General features: G+C 42.4%; 6 non-coding genes across 6 annotated transcripts; all 6 read right to left on the reverse strand.

The window, feature by feature from the left end:
* Positions 1-417: 417 nt before the first annotated feature.
* Positions 418-490, reverse strand: TRNAA-AGC (transfer RNA alanine (anticodon AGC)). Its single transcript has one exon. It is a non-coding gene; the product is annotated as a tRNA-Ala (tRNA).
* A 768-nt stretch (positions 491-1,258) lies between these two features.
* On the reverse strand, positions 1,259-1,331 carry TRNAA-AGC (transfer RNA alanine (anticodon AGC)). The gene has a single exon. It is a non-coding gene; the product is annotated as a tRNA-Ala (tRNA).
* Positions 1,332-2,309: 978 nt separating this feature from the next.
* TRNAA-AGC (transfer RNA alanine (anticodon AGC)) lies at positions 2,310-2,382 on the reverse strand. The gene has a single exon. It is a non-coding gene; the product is annotated as a tRNA-Ala (tRNA).
* Positions 2,383-3,150: 768 nt separating this feature from the next.
* TRNAA-AGC (transfer RNA alanine (anticodon AGC)) lies at positions 3,151-3,223 on the reverse strand. Its single transcript has one exon. It is a non-coding gene; the product is annotated as a tRNA-Ala (tRNA).
* A 6,287-nt stretch (positions 3,224-9,510) lies between these two features.
* TRNAA-AGC (transfer RNA alanine (anticodon AGC)) lies at positions 9,511-9,583 on the reverse strand. Its single transcript has one exon. It is a non-coding gene; the product is annotated as a tRNA-Ala (tRNA).
* Positions 9,584-12,473: 2,890 nt separating this feature from the next.
* On the reverse strand, positions 12,474-12,546 carry TRNAA-AGC (transfer RNA alanine (anticodon AGC)). The gene has a single exon. It is a non-coding gene; the product is annotated as a tRNA-Ala (tRNA).
* Between the last annotated feature and the right edge of the window lie 3,764 nt (positions 12,547-16,310).

The raw sequence follows: 16,310 nt of genomic DNA on the forward strand, positions 1-16,310 counted from the left end.
TGGAGCTCGAACCCACGACCCTGAGATTAAGAGTCTCATGCTCTACCGACTGAGCTAGCCGGGCTCCCTCCTTAAGACAGTATGCAGACCAATCCCTTTTTGTGAAGAAAATCAAATCCTGGATATTCCTCTACTCTTGTTTTGCAAGGAAAGCCAGATTTATACATCCTTCAGAGGACAGAGTGTCAAAAAAAATAAGAGAAAATGAAAATGGAAGTTGTGAGAACTTCATTTTGAGATTGCATAAGAATTCAAATTCCTCTCACATGCTAAAGAATACCTGAACCCTTTTGATTAAACCACTTTAGTTGTTATAATGAGACCATATTTGAAAGCCATCTGTGATTTTTCTGTTCTTACTCTGCAATGACCATGGGCAATGACAAGTTAAAAATAAAATGTATGCAAATTTTATAATGGAGAATGCGGGCATCGATCCCGCTACCTCTCGCATGCTAAGCGAGCGCTCTACCATTTGAGCTAATTCCCCTGTGTGTTTAATCTGCATAACATGAAAAAAGTAACCTTACTGCGTTCCACACTTTATTTGAAGTCCAATTGCCCATAACAGTGTTCAGTTCACTCCTAACTTATGCCTTACCTCCACTTATGGGATGTTTTACAGTTCAGGTTGGTCTGTTTACTACTCGAATATGAGTGATATTGCGCTGTGTTCATCTAGACTCATACCCTAGCTAATCTTGAAGTTAAATTTCCCACCAATGAGAAACCAAGGGAGATACCATTTCTGATAGTTATTGCATGTCTAATGCAAGAATATTCACCAGATTATGAGAGTCAATGCAATAATCCAGCAAAAATTACTCATTTTCGCCCAACGTGGGGCTCGAACCCACGACCCTGAGATTAAGAGTCTCATGCTCTACCGACTGAGCTAGCCGGGCTCCCTCCTTAAGACAGTATGCAGACCTATCCCTTTTTGTGAAAAAAATCAAATCCTGGATATTCCTCTACTCTTGTTTTGCAAGGAAAGCCAGATTTATACATCCTTCAGAGGACAGAGTGTCAAAAAAAATAAGAGAAAATGAAAATGGAAGTTGTGAGAACTTCATTTTGAGATTGCATAAGAATTCAAATTTCTCTCACATGCTAAAGAATACCTGAACCCTTTTGATTAAACCACTTTAGTTGTTATAATGAGACCATATTTGAAAGCCATCTGTGATTTTTCTGTTCTTACTCTGCAATGACCATGGGCAATGACAAGTTAAAAATAAAATGTATGCAAATTTTATAATGGAGAATGCGGGCATCGATCCCGCTACCTCTCGCATGCTAAGCGAGCGCTCTACCATTTGAGCTAATTCCCCTGTGTGTTTAATCTGCATAACATGAAAAAAGTAACCTCACTGCCTTCCACACTTTATTTGAAGTCCAATTGCCCATAACAGTGTTCAGTTCACTCCTAACTTATGCCTTACCTCCACTTATGGGATGTTTTACTGTTCAGGTTGGCCTGTTTACTACTCGAATATGAGTGATATTGTGGTGTGTTCATCTAGACTCATACCCTATCTAATCTTGAAGTTAAATTTCCCACCAATGAGAAACCAAGGGAGATACCATTTTTGATAGTTATTGCATGTCTAATGCAAGAATAATCACCAGATTATGAGAGTCCAGCAAAAATTACTCATTTTCGCCCAACGTGAGGCTCGAACCCACGACCCTGAGATTAAGAGTCTCATGCTCTACCGACTGAGCTAGCCGGGCTCTAACTTCAAGATGGTATGCAGACTAATCATTTTTTATGAAGGAAATCCATTCCTGGACAATTTTTGGGAGTTATTGCAGGTCTAATGCAAGATTAATCTCCATATTATGAGAGTCAATGCAGTATTCAGGCAAAAATTACTCGTTTTCGCCCAACGTGGAGCTCGAACCCACGACCCTGAGATTAAGAGTCTCATGCTCTACCGACTGAGCTAGCCGGGCTCCCTCCTTAAGACAGTATGCAGACCAATCCCTTTTTGTGAAGAAAATCAAATCCTGGATATTCCTCTACTCTTGTTTTGCAAGGAAAGCCAGATTTATACATCCTTCAGAGGACAGAGTGTCAAAAAAAATAAGAGAAAATGAAAATGGAAGTTGTGAGAACTTCATTTTGAGATTGCATAAGAATTCAAATTCCTCTCACATGCTAAAGAATACCTGAACCCTTTTGATTAAACCACTTTAGTTGTTATAATGAGACCATATTTGAAAGCCATCTGTGATTTTTCTGTTCTTACTCTGCAATGACCATGGGCAATGACAAGTTAAAAATAAAATGTATGCAAATTTTATAATGGAGAATGCGGGCATCGATCCCGCTACCTCTCGCATGCTAAGCGAGCGCTCTACCATTTGAGCTAATTCCCCTGTGTGTTTAATCTGCATAACATGAAAAAAGTAACCTTACTGCGTTCCACACTTTATTTGAAGTCCAATTGCCCATAACAGTGTTCAGTTCACTCCTAACTTATGCCTTACCTCCACTTATGGGATGTTTTACAGTTCAGGTTGGTCTGTTTACTACTCGAATATGAGTGATATTGCGCTGTGTTCATCTAGACTCATACCCTAGCTAATCTTGAAGTTAAATTTCCCACCAATGAGAAACCAAGGGAGATACCATTTCTGATAGTTATTGCATGTCTAATGCAAGAATATTCACCAGATTATGAGAGTCAATGCAATAATCCAGCAAAAATTACTCATTTTCGCCCAACGTGGGGCTCGAACCCACGACCCTGAGATTAAGAGTCTCATGCTCTACCGACTGAGCTAGCCGGGCTCCCTCCTTAAGACAGTATGCAGACCTATCCCTTTTTGTGAAAAAAATCAAATCCTGGATATTCCTCTACTCTTGTTTTGCAAGGAAAGCCAGATTTATACATCCTTCAGAGGACAGAGTGTCAAAAAAAATAAGAGAAAATGAAAATGGAAGTTGTGAGAACTTCATTTTGAGATTGCATAAGAATTCAAATTTCTCTCACATGCTAAAGAATACCTGAACCCTTTTGATTAAACCACTTTAGTTGTTATAATGAGACCATATTTGAAAGCCATCTGTGATTTTTCTGTTCTTACTCTGCAATGACCATGGGCAATGACAAGTTAAAAATAAAATGTATGCAAATTTTATAATGGAGAATGCGGGCATCGATCCCGCTACCTCTCGCATGCTAAGCGAGCGCTCTACCATTTGAGCTAATTCCCCTGTGTGTTTAATCTGCATAACATGAAAAAAGTAACCTCACTGCCTTCCACACTTTATTTGAAGTCCAATTGCCCATAAAAGTGTTCAGTTCACTCCTAACTTATGCCTTACCTCCACTTATGGGATGTTTTACTGTTCAGGTTGGCCTGTTTACTACTCGAATATGAGTGATATTGTGGTGTGTTCATCTAGACTCATACCCTATCTAATCTTGAAGTTAAATTTCCCACCAATGAGAAACCAAGGGAGATACCATTTTTGATAGTTATTGCATGTCTAATGCAAGAATAATCACCAGATTATGAGAGTCCAGCAAAAATTACTCATTTTCGCCCAACGTGAGGCTCGAACCCACGACCCTGAGATTAAGAGTCTCATGCTCTACCGACTGAGCTAGCCGGGCTCCAACTTCAAGATGGTATGCAGACTAATCATTTTTTATGAAGGAAATCCATTCCTGGACAATTTTTGGGAGTTATTGCAGGTCTAATGCAAGATTAATCTCCATATTATGAGAGTCAATGCAGTATTCAGGCAAAAATTACTCGTTTTCGCCCAACGTGGAGCTCGAACCCACGACCCTGAGATTAAGAGTCTCATGCTCTACCGACTGAGCTAGCCGGGCTCCCTCCTTAAGACAGTATGCAGACCAATCCCTTTTTGTGAAGAAAATCAAATCCTGGATATTCCTCTACTCTTGTTTTGCAAGGAAAGCCAGATTTATACATCCTTCAGAGGACAGAGTGTCAAAAAAAATAAGAGAAAATGAAAATGGAAGTTGTGAGAACTTCATTTTCAGATTGCATAAGAATTCAAATTCCTCTCACATGCTAAAGAATACCTGATCCCTTTTGATTAAACCACTTTAGTTGTTATAATGAGACCATATTTGAAAGCCATCTGTGATTTTTCTGTTCTTACTCTGCAATGACCTTGGCAATGACGAGTTAAAAATAAAATGTATGCAAATTTTATAATGGAGAATGCGGGCATCGAGCCCGCTACATCTCGCATGCTAAGCGAGCGCTTTACTATTTGAGCTAATTCCCCTGTGTGTTTAATCTGCATAACATGAAAAAAGTAACCTTACTGCGTTCCACACTTTATTTGAAGTCCAATTGCCCATAACAGTGTTCAGTTCACTCCTAAATTATGCCTTACCTCCACTTATGGGATGTTTTACAGTTCAGGTTGGCCTGTTTACTACTCGAATATGAGTGATATTGCGCGGTGTTCATCTAGACTCATACCCTAGCTAATCTTGAAGTTAAATTTCCCACCAATGAGAAACCAAGGGAGATACAATTTCTGATAGTTATTGCATGTCTAATGCAAGAATATTCACCAGATTATGAGAGTCAATGCAATAATCCAGCAAAAATTACTCATTTTCGTCCAACGTGGGGCTCGAACCCACGACCCTGAGATTAAGAGTCTCATGCTCTACCGACTGAGCTAGCTGGGCTCCCACTTCAAGATGGTATGCAGACTAATCATTTTTTATGAAGGAAATCCATTCCTGGACAATTTTTGGGAGTTATTGCAGGTCTAATTTATTTTTATTTTATTTATGTTATTTCTAAAGCGCGACATTCATCCCAAGGGATATCAAGGCGCTAAAAAGAAAGAGAAGGCTGCTGAGGTTTATTCAGGAGGGCTTAGTCTTTGGGGAAAAGGTGCGTTTTAAGTTTTTTTCGGAATGAAAGAAGGTTTACGGTATGTCTCAGGTCAGTTGGTAATTCATTCCAACGTTTGGCCGCCAGGTGGGAGAAAGCCCGTCCTCCTGTCCTTGTTTTGTAGATGCGCTTAGGTTTTGCCAGGGCTGAGTTGGTGGAGCGCAGGTTCCTGTTTGGAGCATAGAATTCAATTTTCCCCTGTAGGATTGTAGGGCCTGTTTTGTGAAGGGCTTTGTGTGCATGACAGAGCAGTTTGAACGTGGCCCGCTGACGCATCGGCAGCCAGTGGAGTTGTTTTAGGCATGCCGATGCCGAGTCACGTTTGCCTTTGTTGCATACCAGTTTGGCAGCCTGGTTTTGCAAAACTTGTAGGCGGGAAAATAGCTGCTCGTTCATCCCCTCGAATAGAGCATTGCCATAGTCCAGACGGCTGACTAGGAGGGCCTGGGTGATCGTCCGACGACAGTCGAGTGGGATCCAGGTGAAAATCTTTGCGAGGAGTTTCAGGATTGCAAATCCCTTGCCCCACAGTATACGCACATGATCTTTCATGGATAGTGCGTCATCCATCATAATGCCTAGATTTCTGGCGTATTGTTTCGGGGTTGGGGCTGTTCCCAGTGACGATGGCCACCATGAAGTGTTCCACGATAGTTTGGCACCTCCGAACAGCAGGATTTCCGATTTTCCAGCGTTGAGTTTGAGGCAGTGGTTACGCATCCAATCTGCCATTTCGGAGAGGCAGCTGTGGAGTTTATGTTTGGTTGTTTCAGATTTTTCAGATCTTTCATCCATGGTCACCATCAACTGCGTATCATCGGCGTATGAACAGATGCCGATGCCCCACTTTCTTCCGATGTTGGCCAATGATGATACATAGGCATTAAAGAGAGTGGGGCTTAGGGAGGCCCCCTGTGGGACTCCGCAGCCAATGGGACAGGGTTTGGAATGGAATTGGCCCATGTGCACTGCTTGGGTGCGGTTGCTCAGAAAGGATTCAATCCATTGCAACGCAGTGTCCTGTATTCCTTTGCTCCGGAGAATGTTCAGAAGGCATTTGTGCGACACCGTGTCGAACGCTGCCGACAGGTCTAGCAGTATCAGAGCCACCGAGCCTCCTTGGTCGGTGATGCATCTGACACTGTCCGACACTGCCAGCAGCGTGGCCTCAGTGCTGTTGTTGGATCTGAATCCGGTCTGGGTGGGGTCCAAAAGTGCGTTTTCCTCCAGATATTTGGATAACTGTGAATTGACTATTTTTTCCAGTGCTTTGGAAAGATAGGGGAGTTGTGAGATAGGTCTATAGTTCTCAGGGTTGAGAATATCGGACCCGGCTTTCTTCAGGAGGGGGGTTACAGATGCGTGCTTCCAGCAATTAGGGAAGGACGCGGAGGTAAGGGACTGATTGAATAGTTTGGTGATGAATGGGCATAGAGTCGGAGCAATTTCGGAGAATACGAAGTGCGGGCAGGGGTCTGCGGGGGAGCCAGATTTTATTGCTCTGAGGACTGTTAATACCTCATCTTCGGAGAGTGGTTGGAAATTGGATAGACGAGGGGAGTTGTCTGAGTCTAAGCGATCGTTGTCGTAGCCGGATACAGATGGGCACAAGTCCTCGCAAGGGGGGACAGGATGGGAGGGGGTGAAGGTTGAATAAATTTTATTTATTTTGTCGGAGAAGAAGGTGCTAATCCGTTCGCATGCTTCAGTGGACGGGGTGAGGATTTGCGAGGTGCAAGATGGATTGCTGAGCTCTTTCACGATTTTAAATAACTCTTTTGCAGAGTTATGGTTTTCGTTTATTCGTTGCACGAAGAATGCCTTTTTTGCCTCACGGATGGCAAGGATGTATTGTTTCCTTTTGGCAGTATAGTTGGCTCTGGTTGTAGGGTCTTTCGCTTGTCTCCATTGGTGTTCTGTTTTTTGGCATTCCCTTTTGAGGCTCTTGAGGGCGGGGGTATACCATTTTTCGTTAATGGTAGTTTTTTTCTTAACTTCTCGTAAGGGTGCTATTCTGTCCAGAGTTTGGAGAATTCTGGTTTCTAACCGGGTAACATTATTGCCGATGGGTTCATTGTCTGGCAGAGAGACATCTGTCTCGTGAAAATGATTTTGGAAGTTGGAATTCTTGATTAGTTTCCAAGCTCTCTTAGAAGTGCGAGAGGTGGGTCTGGTCTTAACGAGTTTACCGGGAAGTTCAAATGAAAATGAGAGCATGAAATGGTCGGCTAATGCAAGATTAATCTCCATATTATGAGAGTCAATGCAATATTCAGGAAAAAATTACTCGTTTTCGCCCAACGTGGGGCTCGAACCCACGACCCTGAGATTAAGAGTCTCATGCTCTACCGACTGAGCTAGCCGGGCTCCCTCCTTAAGACAGTATGCAGACCAATCCCTTTTTGTGAAAAAAATCAAATCCTGGATATTCCTCTACTCTTGTTTTGCAAGGAAAGCCAGATTTATACATCCTTCAGAGGACAGAGTGTCAAAACAAATAAGAGAAAATGAAAACGGAAGTTGTGAGAACTTCATTTTGAGATTGCATAGGAATTCAAATTCCTCTCACATGCTAAAGAATACCTGAACCCTTTTGATTAAACCACTTTAGTTGTTATAATGAGACCATATTTGAAAGCCATCTGTGATTTTTCTGTTCTTACTCTGCAATGACCTTGGCAATGACAAGTTAAAAATAAAATGTATGCAAATTTTATAATGGAGAATGCGGGCATCGATCCCTCTACCTCTCGCATGCTAAGCGAGCGCTCTACCATTTGAGCTAATTCCCCTGTGTGTTTAATCTGCATAACATGAAAAAAGTAACCTCACTGCCTTCCACACTTTATTTGAAGTCCAATTGCCCATAACAGTGTTCAGTTCACTCCTAACTTATGCCTTACCTCCACTTATGGGATGTTTTACAGTTCAGGTTGGCCTGTTTACTACTCGAATATGAGTGATATTGTGGTGTGTTCATCTAGACTCATACTCTACCTAATCTTGAAGTTAAATTTCCCACCAATGAGAAACCAAGGGAGATACAATTTTTGATAGTTATTGCATGTCTAATGCAAGAATAATCACCAGATTATGAGAGTCCAGCAAAAATTACTCATTTTCGCCCAACGTGAGGCTCGAACCCACGACCCTGAGATTAAGAGTCTCATGCTCTACCGACTGAGCTAGCCGGGCTCCCACTTCAAGATGGTATGCAGACTAATCATTTTTTATGAAGGAAATCCATTCCTGGACAATTTTTGGGAGTTATTGCAGGTCTAATGCAAGATTAATCTCCATATTATGAGAGTCAATGCAGTATTCAGGCAAAAATTACTCGTTTTCGCCCAACGTGGAGCTCGAACCCACGACCCTGAGATTAAGAGTCTCATGCTCTACCGACTGAGCTAGCCGGGCTCCCTCCTTAAGACAGTATGCAGACCAATCCCTTTTTGTGAAGAAAATCAAATCCTGGATATTCCTCTACTCTTGTTTTGCAAGGAAAGCCAGATTTATACATCCTTCAGAGGACAGAGTGTCAAAAAAAATAAGAGAAAATGAAAATGGAAGTTGTGAGAACTTCATTTTGAGATTGCATAAGAATTCAAATTCCTCTCACATGCTAAAGAATACCTGAACCCTTTTGATTAAACCACTTTAGTTGTTATAATGAGACCATATTTGAAAGCCATCTGTGATTTTTCTGTTCTTACTCTGCAATGACCTTGGCAATGACAAGTTAAAAATAAAATGTATGCAAATTTTATAATGGAGAATGCGGGCATCGAGCCCGCTACCTCTCGCATGCTAAGCGAGCGCTTTACTATTTGAGCTAATTCCCCTGTGTGTTTAATCTGCATAACATGAAAAAAGTAACCTTACTGCGTTCCACACTTTATTTGAAGTCCAATTGCCCATAACAGTGTTCAGTTCACTCCTAACTTATGCCTTACCTCTACTTATGGGATGTTTTACAGTTCAGGTTGGCCTGTTTACTACTCGAATATGAGTGATATTGCGCTGTGTTCATCTAGACTCATACCCTAGCTAATCTTGAAGTTAAATTTCCCACCAATGAGAAACCAAGGGAGATACCATTTCTGATAGTTATTGCATGTCTAATGCAAGAATATTCACCAGATTATGAGAGTCAATGCAATAATCCAGCAAAAATTACTCGTTTTCGCCCAACGTGGGGCTCGAACCCACGACCCTGAGATTAAGAGTCTCATGCTCTACCGACTGAGCTAGCCGGGCTCCCTCCTTAAGACAGTATGCAGACCAATCCCTTTTTGTGAAAAAAATCAAATCCTGGATATTCCTCTACTCTTGTTTTGCAAGGAAAGCCAGATTTATACATCCTTCAGAGGACAGAGTGTCAAAAAAAAATAAGAGAAAATGAAAACGGAAGTTGTGAGAACTTCATTTTGAGATTGCATAAAAATTCAAATTCCTCTCACATGCTAAAGAATACCTGAACCCTTTTGATTAAACCACTTTAGTTGTTATAATGAGACCATATTTGAATGCCATCTGTGATTTTTCTGTTCTTACTCTGCAATGACCATGGGCAATGACAAGTTAAAAATAAAATGTATGCAAATTTTATAATGGAGAATGCGGGCATCGATCCCGCTACCTCTCGCATGCTAAGCGAGCGCTCTACCATTTGAGCTAATTCCCCTGTGTGTTTAATCTGCATAACATGAAAAAAGTAACCTCACTGCCTTCCACACTTTATTTGAAGTCCAATTGCCCATAACAGTGTTCAGTTCACTCCTAACTTATGCTTTACCTCCACTTATGGGATGTTTTACAGTTCAGGTTGGCCTGTTTACTACTCGATTATGAGTGATATTGTGGTGTGTTCATCTAGACTCATACTCTACCTAATCTTGAAGTTAAATTTCCCACCAATGAGAAACCAAGGGAGATACCATTTTTGATAGTTACTGCATGTCTAATGCAAGAATAATCACCAGATTATGAGAGTCCAGCAAAAATTACTCATTTTCGCCCAACGTGAGGCTCGAACCCACGACCCTGAGATTAAGAGTCTCATGCTCTACCGACTGAGCTAGCCGGGCTCCCACTTCAAGATGGTATGCAGACTAATCATTTTTTATGAAGGAAATCCATTTCTGGACAATTTTTGGGAGTTATTGCAGGTCTAATGCAAGATTAATCTCCATATTATGAGAGTCAATGCAGTATTCAGGCAAAAATTACTCGTTTTAGCCCAACGTGGAGCTCGAACCCACGACCCTGAGATTAAGAGTCTCATGCTCTACCGACTGAGCTAGCCGGGCTCCCTCCTTAAGACAGTATGCAGACCAATCCCTTTTTGTGAAGGAAATCAAATCCTGGATATTCCTCTACTCTTGTTTTGCAAGGAAAGCCAGATTTATACATCCTTCAGAGGACAGAGTGTCAAAAACAATAAGAGAAAATGAAAATGGAAGTTGTGAGAACTTCATTTTGAGATTGCATAAGAATTCAAATTCCTCTCACATGCTAAAGAATACCTGAACCCTTTTGATTAAACCACTTTAGTTGTTATAATGAGACCATATTTGAAAGCCATCTGTGATTTTTCTGTTCTTACTCTGCAATGACCTTGGCAATCACAAGTTAAAAATAAAATGTATGCAAATTTTATAATGGAGAATGCGGGCATCAAGCCCGCTACCTCTCGCATGCTAAGCGAGCGCTTTACTATTTGAGCTAATTCCCCTGTGTGTTTAATCTGCATAACATGAAAAAAGTAACCTTACTGCGTTCCACACTTTATTTGAAGTCCAATTGCCCATAACAGTGTTCAGTTCACTCCTAACTTATGCCTTACCTCCACTTATGGGATGTTTTACAGTTCAGGTTGGCCTGTTTACTACTCGAATATGAGTGATATTGCGCTGTGTTCATCTAGACTCATACCCTAGCTAATCTTGAAGTTAAATTTCCCACCAATGAGAAACCAAGGGAGATACCATTTCTGATAGTTATTGCATGTCTAATGCAAGAATATTCACCAGATTATGAGAGTCAATGCAATAATCCAGCAAAAATTACTCATTTTCGCCCAACGTGGGTCTCGAACCCACGACCCTGAGATTAAGAGTCTCATGCTCTACCGACTGAGCTAGCCGGGCTCCCACTGCAAGATGGTATGCAGACTAATCATTTTTTATGAAGGAAATCCATTCCTGGACAATTTTTGGGAGTTATTGCAGGTCTAATGCAAGATTAATCTCCATATTATGAGAGTCAATGCAGTATTCAGGCAAAAATTACTCGTTTTCGCCCAACGTGGAGCTCGAACCCACGACCCTGAGATTAAGAGTCTCATGCTTTACCGACTGAGCTTGCCGGGCTCCCTCCTTAAGATAGTATGCAGACCAATCCCTTTTTGTGAAGAAAATCAAATCCTGGATATTCCTCTACTCTTGTTTTGCAAGGAAAGCCTGATTTATACATCCTTCAGAGGACAGAGTGTCAAAAAAAAATAAGAGAAAATGAAAACGGAAGTTGTGAGAACTTCATTTTGAGATTGCATAAGAATTCAAATTCCTCTCACATGCTAAAGAATACCTGAACCCTTTTGATTAAACCACTTTAGTTGTTATAATGAGACCATATTTGAAAGCCATCTGTGATTTTTCTGTTCTTACTCTGCAATGACCTTGGCAATGACAAGTTAAAAATAAAATGTATGCAAATTTTATAATGGAGAATGCGGGCATCGAGCCCGCTACCTCTCGCATGCTAAGCGAGCGCTTTACTATTTGAGCTAATTCCCCTGTGTGTTTAATCTGCATAACATGAAAAAAGTAACCTTACTGCGTTCCACACTTTGTTTGAAGTCCAATTGCCCATAACAGAATATTCACCAGATTATGAGAGTCAATGCAATAATCCAGCAAAAATTACTCATTTTCGCCCAACGTGGGGCTCGAACCCACGACCCTGAGATTAAGAGTCTCATGCTCTACCGACTGAGCTAGCCGGGCTCCCACTTCAAGATGGTATGCAGACTAATCATTTTTTATGAAGGAAATCCATTCCTGGACAATTTTTGGGAGTTATTGCAGGTCTAATGTAAGATTAATCTCCATATTATGAGAGTCAATGCAATATTCAGGAAAAAATTACTCGTTTTCGCCCAACGTGGGGCACGACCCTGAGATTAAGAGTCTCATGCTCTACCGACTGAGCTAGCCGGGCTCCCTCCTTAAGACAGTATGCAGACCTATCCCTTTTTGTGAAAAAAATCAAATCCTGGATATTCCTCTACTCTTGTTTTGCAAGGAAAGCCAGATTTATACATCCTTCAGAGGACAGAGTGTCAAAAAAAATAAGAGAAAATGAAAATGGAAGTTGTGAGAACTTCATTTTGAGATTGCATAAGAATTCAAATTTCTCTCACATGCTAAAGAATACCTGAACCCTTTTGATTAAACCACTTTAGTTGTTATAATGAGACCATATTTGAAAGCCATCTGTGATTTTTCTGTTCTTACTCTGCAATGACCATGGGCAATGACAAGTTAAAAATAAAATGTATGCAAATTTTATAATGGAGAATGCGGGCATCGATCCCGCTACCTCTCGCATGCTAAGCGAGCGCTCTACCATTTGAGCTAATTCCCCTGTGTGTTTAATCTGCATAACATGAAAAAAGTAACCTCACTGCCTTCCACACTTTATTTGAAGTCCAATTGCCCATAAAAGTGTTCAGTTCACTCCTAACTTATGCCTTACCTCCACTTATGGGATGTTTTACAGTTCAGGTTGGCCTGTTTACTACTCGAATATGAGTGATATTGTGGTGTGTTCATCTAGACTCATACCCTACCTAATCTTGAAGTTAAATTTCCCACCAATGAGAAACCAAGGGAGATACCATTTTTGATAGTTATTGCATGTCTAATGCAAGAATATTCACCAGATTATGAGGATCCAGCAAAAATTACTCATTTTCGCCCAACGTGGAGCTCGAACCCACGACCCTGAGATTAAAAGTCTCATGCTCTACCGACTGAGCTAGCCGGGCTCCCACTTCAAGATGGTATGCGGACTAATCATTTTTATGATGGAAATCCATTCCTGGACAATTTTTGGGAGTTATTGCACGTCTAATGCAAGATTAATCTCCATATTATGAGAGTCAATGCAATATTCAGGCAAAAAATACTCGTTTTCGCCCAACGTGGGGCTCGAACCCACGACCCTGAGATTAAGCCGCTCCCTTGAAAAGACCTGGAAGAAAGACCCATCCACCAGCAACAAGGATGCCTTCAAAAGCGCCATTCGTACTCACCACCAACTGATCCGAAAAGCCAAGAAAACATCATTCAAGGATCGACTTGACAACAACGCCCACAACAGCAAGGAACTATTCAACATCGTCAAGGAATTTTCCAACCCCTCGGCCAACTCCAACGACATCACCCCCTCTCAAACCCTCTGCGACTCCCTAGCCTCTTTCTTCCACAACAAGATTGTCGACATCCACAACAGCTTCGACAACCAACCCGGAAGCCAACCCACCCTACCATCTGCAGACCATCTTCCCCCCGCTAACACCCTTAACGCCTGGAACCCAATCTCCACCGAGGACACCATCCGCCTGATGAACTCCATCCACTCTGGATCCCCCACAGACCCATGCCCTCACCACATCTTCAACAAAGCAGACTCCGTCATAGCTCCGCACCTCCGAGACGTCATCAACTGCTCCTTCAACACCGCCACCTTCCCGGATGACTGGAAACACGCTGAACTCACCGCCCTTCTGAAAAAACCAACAGCAGACCCCACCGAACTCAAAAACTACCGCCCCATCTCGCTTCTTCCATTCCCGGCCAAAGTCATCGAGAAAGCAGTCAACAACCAGCTCGCCGCCTTCCTCGAAGCCAACAAATCCCTCGACCCCTCACAATCTGGCTTCCGAGCAAAACACAGCACTGAGACCGCCCTCATCGCAGCAACAGACGACATTCGAACTCTACTGGACAATGGAGACACAGTCGCCCTCATCCTCCTTGACCTCTCTGCAGCATTCGACACAGTCTGCCACAGCACCCTTTTACAACGCCTCAACAACATCGGAATCCAAGGCAAAGCACTTGATTGGATCACCTCGTTCCTCAATGGAAGAACCCAGAGAGTCCGCCTCCCACCATTCAAGTCCGAGGCCTCTGAAATCATCTGCGGCGTACCACAAGGATCCTCGCTCAGCCCTACCCTCTTCAACGTTTACATGAGCCCCCTTGCGGCCATCGCTCGCCAACACAATCTCAACATCATCTCCTACGCGGATGATACTCAACTTATCCTCTCTCTCACCAGGGACCCCAGCACCACCAAAACTAACCTACACGAAGGAATGAAAGAAGTCGCAGAATGGATGAAACAAAGCCGCCTGAAACTAAACTCAGACAAAACAGAAGTCCTCATCTTAGGCACATCCCCCTCGGCTTGGGATGACTCCTGGTGGCCGGAAGCCCTCGGAAAAGCACCCATCCCGACAGACCACGCACGGAACCTAGGCGTCATCCTAGATTCTTCACTTTCAATGAACAAACAAGTCAGCGCCGTATCCTCCTCCTGCTTTAACATTCTTCGCATGCTCAGAAAAACATTTCGCTGGATCCCCTCCGAAACAAGGAAAACAGTCACCCATGCTCTGGTCACGAGCCGACTGGATTACGGAAACACCCTCTACGCAGGCACCACCGCTAAACTCCAGAAGAAACTCCAACGAATCCAAAACGCATCAGCCAGGCTCATATTAGACATCCCACGCAACGAACACATCTCTGGTCACCTGAGAGACCTCCACTGGCTACCCGTCAATAAGAGGATCACTTTCCGACTGCTTACCCACGCACACAAATCACTCTACGACATCGGACCAGATTGCCTCAACTCTCGGCTGTCCTTCTACACCCCCGCCCGCCAACTTCGCTCTTCCAGCCAAGCCTTCGCCACTGTACCTCGCATCAACAAGACCACCATGGGAGGCAGATCCTTTTCACACCTGGCTGCCAAAACATGGAACTCACTCCCCGCTTACCTTCGCCTCACCCACAATCACCTAGCGTTCAGAAAGCAGCTTAAAACGTGGATATTTGACAAATAATCCTCCCCCCTTTCCTAAGCGCCTTGAAACCCTCTGGGTATGTAGTGCGCTATACAAATTTCATGACTTGACTTGACTTGACATGCTCTACCGACTGAGCTAGCCGGGCTCCCTCCTTAAGACAGTATGCAGACCAATCCCTTTTTGTGAAGAAAATCAAATCCTGGATATTCCTCTACTCTTGTTTTGCAAGGAAAGCCTGATTTATACATCCTTCAGAGGACAGAGTGTCAAAAAAATAAGAGAAAATGAAAATGGAAGTTGTGAGAACTTCATTTTGAGATTGCATAAGAATTCAAATTCCTCTCACATGCTAAAGAATACCTGAACCCTTTTGATTAAACCACTTTAGTTGTTATAATGAGACCATATTTGAAAGCCTTCTGTGATTTTTCTGTTCTTACTCTGCAATGACCATGGGCAATGACAAGTTAAAAATAAAATGTATGCAAATTTTATAATGGAGAATGCGGGCATCGATCCCGCTACCTCTCGCATGCTAAGCGAGCGCTTTACTATTTGAGCTAATTCCCCTGTGTGTTTAATCTGCATAACATGAAAAAAGTAACCTTACTGCGTTCCACACTTTATTTGAAGTCCAATTGCCCATAACAGTGTTCAGTTCACTCCTAACTTATGCCTTACCTCCACTTATGGGATGTTTTACAGTTCAGGTTGGCCTGTTTACTACTCGAATATGAGTGATATTGCGCTGTGTTCATCTAGACTCATACCCTAGCTAATCTTGAAGTTAAATTTCCCACCAATGAGAAACCAAGGGAGATACCATTTCTGATAGTTATTGCATGTCTAATGCAAGAATATTCACCAGATTATGAGAGTCAATGCAATAATCCAGCAAAAATTATTCATTTTCGCCCAACGTGGGGCTCGAACCCACGACCCTGAGATTAAGAGTCTCATGCTCTACCGACTGAGCTAGCCGGGCTCCCACTTCAAGATGGTATGCAGACTAATCATTTTTTATGAAGGAAATCCATTCCTGGACAATTTTTGGGAGTTATTGCAGGTCTAATGCAAGATTAATCTCCATATTATGAGAGTCAATGCAATATTCAGGCAAAAATTACTCGTTTTCGCCCAACGTGGGGCTCGAACCCACGACCCTGAGATTAAGAGTCTCATGCTCTACCGACTGAGCTAGCCGGGCTCCCTCCTTAAGACAGTATGCAGACCAATCCCTTTTTGTGAAGAAAATCAAATCCTGGATATTCTTCTACTCTTGTTTTGCAAGGAAAGCCTGATTTAT

This window comes from Lissotriton vulgaris, chromosome 1_1 (genome assembly GCF_964263255.1).
Source record: "Lissotriton vulgaris chromosome 1_1, aLisVul1.2, whole genome shotgun sequence".
Classification (NCBI taxonomy): Eukaryota; Metazoa; Chordata; class Amphibia; order Caudata; family Salamandridae; genus Lissotriton; species Lissotriton vulgaris.